General features: G+C 42.1%; 1 long non-coding RNA gene across 2 annotated transcripts in view; it reads right to left on the bottom strand.

Annotated features, from left to right (window-relative positions):
* Nucleotides 1-1,192: 1,192 nt before the first annotated feature.
* LOC124043936 overlaps nt 1,193-14,462 on the bottom strand; it is a 53,254-nt gene continuing 39,984 nt past the window's right edge. For both annotated transcript variants that reach the window (XR_006840410.1, XR_006840411.1), the window contains one exon: nt 1,193-2,025. This is a non-coding gene — a long non-coding RNA (uncharacterized LOC124043936). The remainder of the gene's footprint in view (nt 2,026-14,462) is intronic.

Below are 14,462 nucleotides of genomic sequence, written 5' to 3'. Positions count from 1 at the left end.
TCTTAACATCTGTTCAGTTCATCTGGCATTCCAGATTTGTGTCATTTGTGGCATTAAATCGACTTAAGTCTTCTTTTAACCTTTATGCAGAAATTGCAACAACAAACAGTTACCTCACAGCATGGGGCCAGGGAAGGCATCTGTGTGCAGTGACGAAATGTCACAATATGGGAGGAGGGAGACACCCGCTTTAGCTGTTAAGCTGCCAGACTAACACACCGGCTGTGATGTAACAAGCTACCAACGTCAATAAGAAAGCATATCAAAATTATTAATGGACAGTACAGGATATGTACACACCTGCGTTATGACGCACGTTCCTGATTATTGGGAGGAGAGTTCTACTCAATATGACAAGCACACACACACACACACACACACACACACACACACACACACACACACACACACACACACACACACACACACACACACACACACACACACACACACACACACACACACACACACACACACACACACGAACACATCCCAATCTGGTAACATTCTCTTCAATCGGATTGCACTAAGCATCCTAAACACACAGGGTTATAAAGAAAAATGTATACAGTACACACGTGTGTATATACAGTTGAAGTCGGAAGTTTACATACACCTTCGCCAACTACATTTAAACTCAGTTTTTCACAATTCCTGACATTTAATCAGAGTAAAGATTCACTGTCTTAGGTCAGTTAGGATTACCACTTTATTTGAAGAATGTGAAATGTCAGGATAACAGTAGAGATAATTATTTATTTCAGCTTTAATTTCCTTCATCACATTCCCAGTGGGTCAGAAGTTTACATACACTCAATTAATATTTGGTAGCATTGCCTTTAAATTGTTTAACTTGGGTCAAACATTTCGGGTAGCCTTCCACAAGCTTCCCACAATAAGTTGGGTGAATTTTGGCCCATTCCTCCTGACAGTGCTATAACTGAGTCAGCTTTGCAGGCTTCCTTGTTCGCACACGCTTTATCAGTTCTGCCCACAAATTTTCTATGGGATGGAGGTCAGAGCGTTGTGATAGCCACTCCAATACCTTGACTTTGTTGTCCTTAAGACATTTTGCCACAACTTTGGAAGTATGCTTGGGGTCATTGTCCTTTTGAAAGACCCATTTGCGAACAAGCTTTAACTTCCTGACTGATGTGTGTGTGTGTGTGTGTGTGTGTGTGTGTGTGTGTGTGTGTGTGTGTGTGTGTGTGTGTGTGTGTGTGTGTGTGTGTGTGTGTGTGTGTGTGTGTGTGTGTGTGTGTGTGTGTGTGCGCGCGCGCGCGTGCGATCGTGTGACGTGGGGGGGTAGTACAGACGTCAGGAGTATGTAGTACAGATGTCAAAGCATGGATATATACAGTGAGTGTGTTAAATATTAACCCAGTTTCTATTAATGATTTTAGCTTGCTTGAACTTACATGCCCTCTGTTCGTATCTACAAAATTAGAACCACCATAGGAACAGGATGCAAGATTTCACTGTTTCACAAACTTAGAATAGACTGTTTTTAAAACATGTGGCATTACCAGTTGCATTGGCTCCGTATTGGCTCCATGCGAGCTTGATTCGCTTTATACAGCCTCAGTAACTTACGTCGAAATAGTTCCTCTGCTTTTCTTTATTCTAAAATCATAGGGTAGCTGAATTTACTCTTTAATTACGGTTCTATTTTCCCCTCACCGCTCAATTGTTCCACTCAACCACAAATTCCAAAGGGATGCCTGTATCCACATAGGTGACATAAAAGTGTCATGAAACATCAACAAACATCAACAAAGGCGACCCTATCCACAAGCTTCACAGCTTGTGTTATCGACAATACATATGTCATTCTGTGGACACCTCAATAAAATATCCATATATGGGGTACCGTTGGGGTATAACTAACAGCATAGCATGATGCCAAGCCACAGGTTTGCTCCTGGGCTGGAGGATCCAGGAGAGAGGGAGGCGAGGCTGAGCTGTGAGCCAGTCACACCCATGCTCTTAGGCCCTGTGGTCGGGTGGAGTGGGCTGAAGCCCTGCCTGCCAAAGCAACAGCAGAAACCTTTTGGTTAGTTACAGAGACAAAAAAAAGAGATGCTGTGTAAATAAACACTGTACTATGGAGAGAGATCCCATCCAAGAAAAATATATTACAGATCTTTTTTTATAAAAGAGTTGCAGAGAAATGAGAAATACTTGATATAGAATCCAGTTGTAGATACTTTTTACACTTTTATGGCCTCACAAGCCTTATGTGTACAGCTATTTTCTATGTTTACATTGCGGGAAGTGGGATTCCATCTTGAAGAATGTTTCATTTCATCATAGATTCACAAGCTTGTGAGGATTTAGAAAAAATAGTAGGTTGAATTAGAGCATTCCCTGAAGTAATAATGTGGCTTCAAATGTTGCTGTGGTTTTGATAGATGCAAATAGTCACAAATAGTTATGAACACATTTATAGCATTGACGAGCTGCGAGCCTGTTCTCCATAGAAAGGTTCATTTTAGCACTGACCAAATCTGAGATTTTTTTTTCTGATGGGTTCTCATCTGACATAGAATTTGGACTGTGGTCTGTTTGAATATTGTCCTGTGGCTTGGCTGACCTTTAGCTAACCTGTGTGGAGTTGACGGCACTTGTTTGTGGTTTACCTTACTCCAAAGGAGTCTATTTACACTGAAAAATTGTCTGACACACTGCTATGAGAGTTGGGTCTACGTTCACAAATCACACAACAGGAGTTCCCGGTCTGGGCTCTTAGCTCGGAAGCCTGGCTAGGTTATTAACTGTTGTCTTTAATCCGTACTTGACAATGGAAATGGGCTCTCTACATTTGGACTTTAAGCCATTTATGTAAAAATGTTTCTTGACTCACTAATTGCCTATAGGTCTACTTTAGAATTACTCTGATGCCCTTGTATTAGTTGACTTCAGTTTTTGTCTTGCCCACCGACTCAAAGGTCCAAACTATGTACAGTATTTGAATAATTGGGTCTGGGTCAATTTGCATGACATACACGTGCAGTACAAGCAACTCTGTGATAGTGGTTCTGGAGTCATTGAAGTACACACATGAGCAGCGTACATCTGAAATAAATTATTTTATATCTGGTAATTAGCAAAGTGAAGTAAAAAAAAGAATCACTCATGCTAAGTTAATTTGCAGACACAAACAAAAATGTAAAACAGAGGGGATAAATAGGTCCTCTGACTCCTATGCACAGTGCAGCCAGTCAAGTGTAACAAATCTAATTGGAATATATGAATGTTTGCTTTGTCTATTGGCCTTAACTCTGTGTGGGCAAAATGAAAGGATCAGCTTGATAGGGAATTCCAGCAGTCAATCTTTCAATTTCGTGGACAGTACAGGTTTTCCCTTCACTCATAGGCCTATACAGTACATCCGGTAGAAAGTGGATGAATGCCAAACACATCTCTCTGTGCCAGACTTTGTAATGATCAAACTAGTTCACACTTTTCTCTTGAACTAAATTATATTTGTAAGGCATTACAGGCGTGCACCTGTTTATAATAAATGAAGGATTAAGCCCAAAATAAAGAATGCAGGCTCCTCTATTTTGGGCATCACTTTTAGACAGTTGAAATGGTAGGAAAAAAAGAAGAAGATAAAAACAGTTTTGTCTTGTTTATGGATATGTTGTTTACCATCTGCTATCAATCAAAGGGATAGACTGGGAAACGTTTTTGGCGTTGCTCCTTTTCCTCCCACCCTGCACGGCGCGGTACACAGACGGATTCTAGCCGGATTCTAGCACTTGGGAAATATAGGATTCCCGAGGGGATAGAACTTCAGTCCCACTCAACAGCTCCACTAACAATAATAAAATTGCCTCTGCCCCTAGGTGACATTCTCAATTTACGATTATTTGAGTCTATAACGTGTATTCCTTGGCTGAGAATCCACCCAGTCTGTCTTTGTGCATGGGGAATACACGGACTCCCAGGGACAACTCAGAAACTCTCACCCTCCTCTGAATGAAATCCATCAAACAACTACCTCAGCCCCTTGATATGTTCTGTCTGATCGCATGGACTGCCATCTCTTCAACTGCATTGGACTGTTGGAAAGGTAGTCTGTTTCCATACTCTGTGTGGCACTATATAATGTCATGCGAAAGACATAGAGGGCATGAAGGTATATTCAACTGAAGAGGTTGTCACTTTTCATACTCAATATATCCACTGGGAGGAGGGAGATTATTTCATACATCCCTGTTGAAAAAAACATGGTTAAACACAATAAATAACTGAGTGATGGATATGATTTAGGCAATAAAAACAAAGTGTCTTACGTATTTGATGTGGTTGACATTCTTGTGTGAGTTACAGTCCTTCAGTAATCCTAATGATTTACCCATCCATAAGTACACTTTTTTCTCTTTAACACATTGTGGAAATGTGTCTGGTTTGTAATCAACAGCAGATGACATTTCTGTATAAACAAAACAACTTACAGTAATTACATTGTGTTAAGTCGAGAACACTTCTTGCACATGTCCTGCACAAATATGGGGATCAGTCCTCTCCTCAACCACCATTTTAAAATGGTTTACACTAAATACGAGGAAAGATTAGCGTATTACCACTGCCGAGCAACGGACGCTGTCAAAACTACGATTTTAATTTGACAATGTGTGAGAAAATACTTTAGAGTGGCTACAGTCAGCTGTGCCCCACAATGTCATATTGAGATCCCAGCAAGACACATCCTGCTTCACCAAACTGACGTTCTTTCTCTCTACAGAATCCAGATTGTTTCCCCCATTCGAGTTGAAGAAGGGAAAATAAAGGGGAAATGAAAGGAAAACCATAAATTGAAATATAATGAATGGTTAGGACTTTTGGCTCTCCTGAAAGAGGTGATTAACAACAATGCACTGTGGAGCCGTATTGGCTGTGCCAACGAGAGTTTGACTGATGTGTCAACTTGAGATGCTATGGCAACATTATTTGACAGGAAGTTTCTTTTTTTCAGGCCTAGTGGGATATTAATAATCAAGTTGTGAGTATTGCCAAGTTTCTTTGGACTATGTTCAAACTCCAAACCCACGCTGTGAACAGGACACACACTCAGGATATAATGTAAGCAATAGATAAATTGCTAATGTTATTTGTGCAGTGGATCATAATTAGCTTTCTTTTAAAAACTCTTGATGTGAATGGTCATTGATGGCAGGGCGGATAGTGCCAAGAAGACTTGTTGAGTATCTCTGCCATACAAAGTGTAACATAGGAAGAAGATCTTTTACTCTGCCAACTAGTGAATTCCACTACAGTGCTGGTTGTGATGAAAGTATGGAAGTACAGAGGTCTTCACCCAGTTGGACCGATGATAAAAAAAAAAATGTTATATGCAATATCTAGCCACCTATTTACCACAATGCTAGTGAATAGGCTCTAGCCCGTCAAGTTGAGAGCGTTTTCTTTTTTGACATAATATGCATAGTAGTCATTTCAAACTCCACCCCTTTCATACTGTATATTCTCATGACAAGAGTTCTGGGGTAGGCCATGCAGCAAAGAACTTCTAACCCTGACTGCCAGTTGCATCTAAAATGTATCAAACAATACAGTTTCTCACATGTTGGACATAGCGCAGGGCAGGCCTTGAGCACACCCAGAGCATACTGTTGAGACGCTGGAGATGTTATGCTTTCTGTTATGCTTTCCCTGGCTTCTAATCATTTTTGGCAGCAGATCCACTTCCTGTCCAGAAACAAAACGGCAAAGGAATGTCAGTCAACCAACAGAGAGCAGGAAGAGAGGCAGAGGAGTCACGCTCTAGGCGCTGATCAGTGATCGGAGAATAGAATACACATGAGCAAACGCACACACACCCCAAACTGTGCACAGTCGGGCATAGATGTATTCACATTTTTCTGCAGCAAATACAGAATCATACAGAGCACAGGCAATAAACACGAACTCATGCAAGCGAATGCTCCTCTGCTGCACGCACACTGGCTCTCATCTTGACATCAGGCTGGAACACATCAAACAACAAGGAAGGGGAGAGGACAGACCTTTCCCACATTGCGAGCACTACAGGACAATTTAAAAACAAATCCCTGAAGAAAGACGCCAGCTCCGTGTGAGTCTCAGTCCAACTGTTGTGCAAACAATAACAACAAAAGGATGGCATATAAAACTGATATGTGGCCCCAACCACACACAGACTGCTAGGTTGTTCACATTCTGAAAAGACTTCACTCTGATAGCAGAGTAGGCGAGGTGCAACCTTAGCAGTCCCATCACATTGACCATATGTGACATGGTACAGTAACGCTATGTTAACGCTACTGTTTGATGGAACTCGTATCTCCTGTTTGTCTCTATATGGAACTGTAAAAAAAAAATGCATCTGAGTTTAAAACAATTTACAATAACTATTTCCTTTTGTGTTATTTGATTGGTAAAGATCTTTCGTTGCAGCAGAGATCACAAAGTCAAATAAGGGCATATTACATTAACAAAAACAAAGTAGTGTGGGAGACACTGTACACAGTCGCCACGAAATCTCATAGGTTTGACTTATTCTTTCCTCAGACTTTCCACATCAAAGTCATGGCGCCGTCAAAGAGTCCTTGCAACAACGTGACGTCTGATGATAGATTCGAAAGAAAAAACAAACCCTTCACAGAAGCACAGCTTTTCTTTTCTTTTTTTCTGTCTCTTTATTTAGAGGGCTGTTCGAGCGAGGGGAGTTACACTGTGCTTTCCACTGTGGAATAAAAGGGTGCCTAATTTGGCTCAAACAATGTTTAAATAATCAAGGAGCTGAAAAGCTTTGAACTAATTTCACAAGGAGGGCACCAGATGTTTTGGTCTCTCTCTCACTGACTGTACAGTACTACCTCTCCTCTGGTGGATGGAAGGAGTCCATGGTAATTTGACTTGGATCTCATTCACTATCTTGCAGGAGAACATTAAGGTCTACCTGTATCTCAGCGGAAACCTGAAGGTGACAAGAGAAAGGCCTACTGTTAGGTATGAATAATACAGCCTAAATCCACTGTGAATTAGTTCTAACAAACATGTTAGTGCAAACATACAGTACCATTCAAAAGTTTTGACAAACCTACTCATTCAAGGCTTTACATTGTTTTACAACTATTTTCTACATTGTAGAATAAGAGTGAAGACGTCAAAACTAGGAAATAACACGTGGTAGCAAAGAAGAGTAGCCGCCCTTTGCCTTGATGACAGCTTTGCACACTCTTGGCACTCTCTCAACCAGCTTCATAAGGTAGTCACCTGGAATGCATTTCAATTAACAGGTGTGCCTTGTTAAAAGTTCATTTGTGGAATTTCTTTCATTCTTAATGCGTTTGAGCCAATCAGCTGTGTTGTGAAAAGGTAGGTGTGTGTGGTATACAGAAGATAGCCCTATTTGGTTAAAGACCAAGTCCATATTATGGCCAAGAAACATAGGCAATGGACATTAGAACAGTGGAATGTGTGGTTCTTTTCCTGTGTGGTTCCCACCGTGAAGTATTGAGGAGGAGGTGTGATGGTATGGGGGTGCTTTGCTCGTGACACTGTCTGTGATTTCTTTAGAATTCAAGGCACACTTAACCAGCATGGCTACCACAGCGTTCTGCAGCGATACGCCATCCCATCTGGTTTGCGCTTAGTGGGACTATCATTTGTTTTTCAACAGGACAATGACACAACACACCCCCAGGCTGTGTAAGGGCTATTTGACCAAGGAGAGTGATGGAATGCTGCGTCAGATGACCTGGCCTCAGCAATCACCTGACCTCAACCCAATTGAGATGGTTTGAGATGAGTTGGACTGCAGGGCGAAGGAAAAGCAGCCAACTAGATGTTATTTACTATTCAGCTATCAGATTTACCACCAATGCTCCTCATAGGACACATCACTGCACTCTATACTCCTCTGTAAACTGGTCATCTCGGTATACCCGTCGCAAGACCCACTGGTTGATGCTTATTTATAAAACCCTCTTAGGCTTCCCTCCCCCCTATCTGAGACACTTACTGCAGCCCTCATCCTCCGCATACAACACCCGTTCTGCCAGTCACATTTTGTTATAAAGCACACACATCCCTGGGTCACTCCTCTTTTCAGTTCGCTGCAGCTAGCGTATAGAATGAGCCGCAAAAAACACTCAAACTGGACAGTTTTATCTACATCTCTTCATTCAAACTCAATCATAGACACGCTTACTGACAGTTGTGGCTGCTTCGCGTGATGTATTGTTGTCTCTACCTTCTTGCCCTTTGTGCTGTTTTCTGTGCCAATAATGTTTGTACCACATTTTGTTCTGCTACCATGTTGTGCTGCTGCCATGTGGTGTTGCTACAGTACTATGTTGTTGTCTTAGGTCTCTCTTTATGTAGTGCTGTGGTGTCTCTCTTATTTTTAATCCCAGCCCCCATCCCAGCAGGAGGCCTTTTACCTTTTGGTAGGCCATCATTGTAAATAAGAATTTGTTCTTAACTGACTTGCCTAGTTAAATCAAGGTTAAATCTTTTTTTATAAAAACATTTTTTTTAAAGGCTGTTGTAAAATAATTATAGGTGAAGCTGGTTGAGAGTGTGCAAGGCTGTCATCAAGTCAAAGGGTGGCTGCTTTGAAGAATCTAAAATCTAAAATATATTTTGATTTGTTTAACACTTTTTTGGTTACTACATGATTCCATGTGTGTTATTTCATAGTTTTGAAGTCTTTACTACTATTCTACAATGTAGAAAATAGTCAAACAAATAAAGAAACACTCTTGAGTACGTGTGTCCAAACTTTTGACTGGTATTGTATATTTCTAGACCATTGGATATTTATATTTTTTTATCATTGTCCATGATTTCCCCTCTGTCTCTCTCAGAAACATAGCACACGCACACACACGCACACACACACGCTTCGCTGGCAAACTGTGTGTGGGGGCGCGTATGCACACACACACAGTTGATCATCAGAGCAGGGAGGCAGGTACGTTGTGTGGGTAGGCTAAGGATTTTTGAAGACTGCCTGCAATGTGTTGTACATGTTGAGTGATGTACTGAACCTGCCTTTACCCCCAATGGTGCCATGTGTTTGTAATTGCAGTAAATGAACCACAGAAGAAATGTGTGCTCAACATTTTCTTAACTCCTCTTGGGTCTTGGAGAGAAATAAATATGCATATGAAATATTCTGAACAAAGAGTCGAAGATCACCCCGAAAGATCTCATCAAACATTTCATATTTGTGTATATATCTTGAAGGCAAAATTCTAATCAGATTCTCTGCATTTAATTTGTGAATGATGAAAAGGAGAGGCCAGGCCCAAATTACGCTGCCTGCTGGGCCTCCAAAGGAGTAAATTCAGAGGAGCTTTTCAGGCTGTTTTTATTTGAATCGCTGTAATGAAGTTAATTTTACAAGGTTTCCGTTCATTAAGCACAGCTCGCTCAGGTGCTATGCAGACATTTACAGTACGCGTTAGCACACATGCCTGCATGCACACACACACAAACACACAAACACACACATACACTCTCTCTCTCACACACGTACAAACACACACGCGCGTGCACACACACACACACACACACACACACACACACACACACACACACACACACACACACACACACACACACACACACACACACACACACACACACACACACACACACACACACACACACACACACACACACACACACACACACACACACACACACACACACACACACAGAAGTCCATACAAAGCAATCAACGGAACTGAGAACATATGAAACAATAGTAATACAAATGATACAAATGTTTTGAAAATAGATTGATCTTTCGTAAGTGAAACCAGAATAAAGTCAACTGGGAGCGCTCCACCGCCAGAGTAAGGTGGAGCTACAGAGATGGCACAATTTCAAAATCTATTGCATGCCTTTATATTTCATATTTTCTTCACATATATGCAATAGAAGAAGACAAGAGAGGAGGTGAATGTATTGGAGAAAACCTCCCCCTAACCAACCACTGAGGGCCTGTATAACCACCACCGCGCTACAGAGGCCTGAACCAGTGTGTGTTGAACCTGAAAGGAAAATAAACGTGTCCCTCAGTGCCGCCAGGGCTCTCTCCCAAGCTTTCACATGAGAAAACGCTCAGGAATGTCCAGGAAAAGTTCAGTGTTACAACAGCACATCCTTCTCATTACGCTTCAATAACATACCTTTGATTCAGGCTATTTTTAGCCACTTCCTGTCTATCTCTGGGGCAGTGGAGTAGAGTAGAGTGGGCTTTAGAAGTCCAGGTTTTCCAGTCTCACAGGAAGTTAAGGCTTTACACACCTCACCTGAATGGCTTATATGATATCATATGATACAGCATTCTTTTCTAATGACATTAAATTGTCAAATGACTCCAAACAATATAGGTGGTTCCTTTAAAAAACATTATATCCTAGAAATGACTGTTCAGCTACAGTACAGCTGCCTGGAAAGTTGCCACTTTGAACCAGTGGTGCCCACAATGGAAAGATGCAGTTCATTGCACACTCTCAAACAAACAGACTGTGAGTGGTGTCCATATTCTCAGAGAGAGTGTGATGTGCAGAGCTGTGCCTTGACCACTTCACCACCTTGTAGGTGACATCAGAGACCATTTCATGAACAAAGGCAGTTAGCTGAGAGAGAAAAAGAAAGAGTGAGAGAGAGAGAGAGAGAGAGAGAGAGAGAGAGAGAGAGAGAGAGAGAGAGAGAGAGAGAGAGAGAGAGGGGGGAAGAGAGAGATGAGGGGAAAGGAGGCGAGAGAAAGGAGAAAGAGAGAAGGTGGCGAAGAATGAGGAGAGAGAGAGAAGGGGGAAGAGAGAGAGAGAGAGAGAGAGAGAGAGAGAGAGAGAGAGAGAGAGAGAGAGAGAGAGAGAGAGAGAGAGAGAGAGAGAGAGGGGGGAGTGTCCTGTTTAAGACGGAATGGCTGAGTTATGTTCCTCTTGGCAGCACGAGGCACATCGGCTGGGCCCGAGGCGTCACGGCGCCACCTCAGGCTCTCAGCAGCGGCCGGGGCGTTCTCCTAGCACATGGCATTCATTTTGGGGGCTGCCGAGGAGTGAGATGGGTCTCCTTTTCCAAAGCCGAGCGGTGCCTGAGCAATTAGGAGCAGCAATTACACAGGGTGGATCTCCTCTCTAAGCATGCCAAGAGTAATGCGCGGGCTGCCAGGGGTCTAATGGAAGTGACAGGGAAGAGAGTCGTAATGGTGATCGTATACTTGATTTACACCAGGAAAGGCAGAGTGTTTTTGTGTTGTTTTTACGCTTTGCTTCAGTGTCCTGCCAATCAGAATCAGAAAAAATACAACTGTAACACACATCTGAGAGTTGTCCCTGTGGATGATGAGAGATTGAATATGTGATTGAACCGCATCCTCGTTTCCTACCAATCACAGAAGATCTTTAACTTCCCCCTCCCATGTCTTTTTCATGATGGAGGTATTTCCATAAGTGGTAATAAAGTGTCACCATAGTGTGAGGGTAGTATTGGACTAGGGGTTCATTGTACATTTTAACAACAAATATGGAATTTCACTTAGGGACCCTGGCCTCCAGAATATTAGGGCTTGGCATCAGTCAGAAACAGATCTGGACAATACGAAACTGATTAAACATTGCTATGCTTTAAAACCACTATGGCTAGCAATTAACAAAACTATTTTCGTAATAGAAATAACATTTCTCCCTACCACTGTTAGAAACATCTCTTTGGCTATTTACCCTCTACCCCCCCAACAGAAATGTTGCATTGGCCTTGGAAGCTCCATATAATAACTTGTGGAGTACTTTTTTTAAACATTATGCTTGTTTCTATTTACATTTGCAATCGGAAGTTTACACACACTTAGGTTGGAATCATTAAAACTAGTTTTTCAACCACCCCACAAATGTCTATAACTATAGTTTTGGCAAGTCGGTTAGGACATCTACTTTGTGCATGACACAAGTCATTTTCCAACTATTGTTTACAGACAGATTATTTCACTTATAATTCACTGTATCACAAGTCCAGTGGGTCAATAGTGGCTTTAGAAGCATCTGATAGGATAATTTACATCATTTGAGTCAATTGGAGGTGTACCTGTGGATGTATTTCAAGGCCTACCTTCAAACTCAGTGCCTCTTCACTTGACATCATGGGAAAATCAAAAGAAATAGCCAAGACCTCTGGTTCATCCTTGGGAGCAATTTACAAACGCCTGAAGGTACCACGTTCATCTGTACAAACAATAGTATGCATGTATCAACACCATGGGACCACACAGCCGTCATACAGCTCAAGAGGGAGACAAGTTCTGTCTCCTAGAGATGAACGTACTTTGGTGCGAAAAGTGCAAATCAATCCCAGAACAACAGCAAAGGACCTTGAGAAGATGCTGGAGGAAACAGGTACAAAAGTATCTATATCCACCTTAAAATGAGTTCTATATCGCCATAACACGAAAGGCCGCTCCGCAAGGAAGAAGCCACCACTCCAAAACAGCCGCAAAAAAGTCAGACTACGGTTTGCAACTGAACATGGGGACAAAGATCATACTTTTTGGAGAAATGTCCTCTGGTCTGATGAAACGAAATTAGAACTGTTTGGCCGTAATGTCCATCGTTTTGTTTGGAGGAAAAAGGAGGAGGCTTGCAAGCCGAAGAACACCATCCCAACTGTGAAGCACAGGGGTGGTAGCATCATGTTGTGGGGGTGCTTTGCTGCAGGAGGGACTGGTGCAATAGATAGATGGCATCATGAGGTAGGAAAATTATGTGGATATATTGAAGCAACATCTCAAGACTTAAGTCAGGAAGTTAAAACTTGGTCGCAAATGGGTCTTCCAAATGGACAATGACCCCAAGCATACTTACAAAGTTGTGTCAAAATGGCTTAAGGACAACAATGTCAAGGTATTGGAGTGGCCATCATAAAGCCCTGACCTCAGTCCTATCGAACATTTGTGGGCAGAACTGAAAAGCATGTGCGAGCAAGGAGGCCTACAAACCTGACTCAGTTACACCAGCTCTGTCAGGAGAAATGGGCCAAAATTCACTCAACCTGTTGTGGGAAGCTTGTGGAAGGCTACCCGAAATGTTTGAACCAAGTTAAACCATTTAAAGGCAGTGCTACCAAATACTACTTGAGTGTATGTAAACCTCTGACCCACTGGGAATGTGATGAAGGAAATTAAAGCTGAAATAAATAATTATCTCTACTGTTATCCTGACATTTCACATTCTTAAAATAAAGTGGTGATCCTAACTGACATAAGACAGGGAATCTTTACTCTGATTAAATGTCAGGAATTGTGAAAAACTGTTCAAATGTATTTGGCTGAGGTGTATGTAAACTTCCAACTTCCGATTTCTGAGCTATGTAAACATCTCGGCTATGAGAAGAAAGGATTACAACTTTAATTAATGCTGTGATTCGAGGGGTTCGCAAGTCTCTGACCATATATTCAGTCTCGTAACTATTAGATGCTCTGCGGGAAAGTTAGTTATTTCTCAGCATACTTAACGTTAGCATTGATGGCTTGCTAACATCTACCACTAAGAAGAAACCAAACTCAAACACGTTTTGAGCAGCAACACCTGGAGAAATGCTTTGTGCCTTCACGCTAAATAGGAGAGTGATTGAAGATACATTGATGATTGTTGGGTGTGCTCCTCAGAACAGGGAGACGTGGCTGAAAGGAAATTCTAAACTGAGAACATTCAATGTGGTTACTGATGTTCTGTGCTCTGCCCAAAGTAGACCGAGCACCTTAGTTAGAAAATGGTCCTAATTGATTTCTATGTTATTGCTGTTCTGACAGTGATCCGAAACTATAACCGAGATCTGTGTTGGACCCGTGTTTGGATATACTCAGTGACGTGCAGTCAGGGTAGGCAATGCTTACAATGTGTTTCATTTAATCAGAAAAATCAGTTTTGAAAATCCAAATATTAAATAAGATTGTATTTTTTTAAATCCATACTTTTTTTGTTTTCTAATGTTTTTTTTCTCAAATGAATGATTCTGGTGGTTGTTATGCTAAAGCTCCACCAAAACATCAGAAAATGCACCAGGGAGCCTTCCGGGTGGCGCAGTGGTTAAAAGGGTGTTGTACTGCAGTGTGAGCTGTGCCACCAGAGACTCTGGGTTTGTGCCCAGGCTCTGTCGTAACTGGCTGTGACTGGGAGGTCTGTGGGGCGATGCACAATTGGCCTAGCATCGTCCGGGTTAGGGAGGGTTTGGCCGGTAGGGATATCCTTGTCTCATCACACACCAGCGACTCCTGTGGTGGGCCGGGCGCAGTGCCTGCTAACCAAGGTTGCCAGGTCCACAGTGTTTCCTCTGACACATTGGTGCAGCTGGCTTCTGGGTTGGATGTGCGCTGTGTTAAGGAGCAGTGCGGTTTGGTTGAGTTGTGTATCGGAGGACGACATGACTTTCAACCTTCGTCTCTCCTGAGCCTGTATGGGAGT

Source organism: Oncorhynchus gorbuscha, linkage group LG09 (assembly GCF_021184085.1).
Source record: "Oncorhynchus gorbuscha isolate QuinsamMale2020 ecotype Even-year linkage group LG09, OgorEven_v1.0, whole genome shotgun sequence".
NCBI classification, from domain to species: domain Eukaryota; kingdom Metazoa; phylum Chordata; class Actinopteri; order Salmoniformes; family Salmonidae; genus Oncorhynchus; species Oncorhynchus gorbuscha.
Note: the sequence above shows the minus strand (reverse complement) of the source record. Positions and strands in the feature narration are given on the sequence as shown.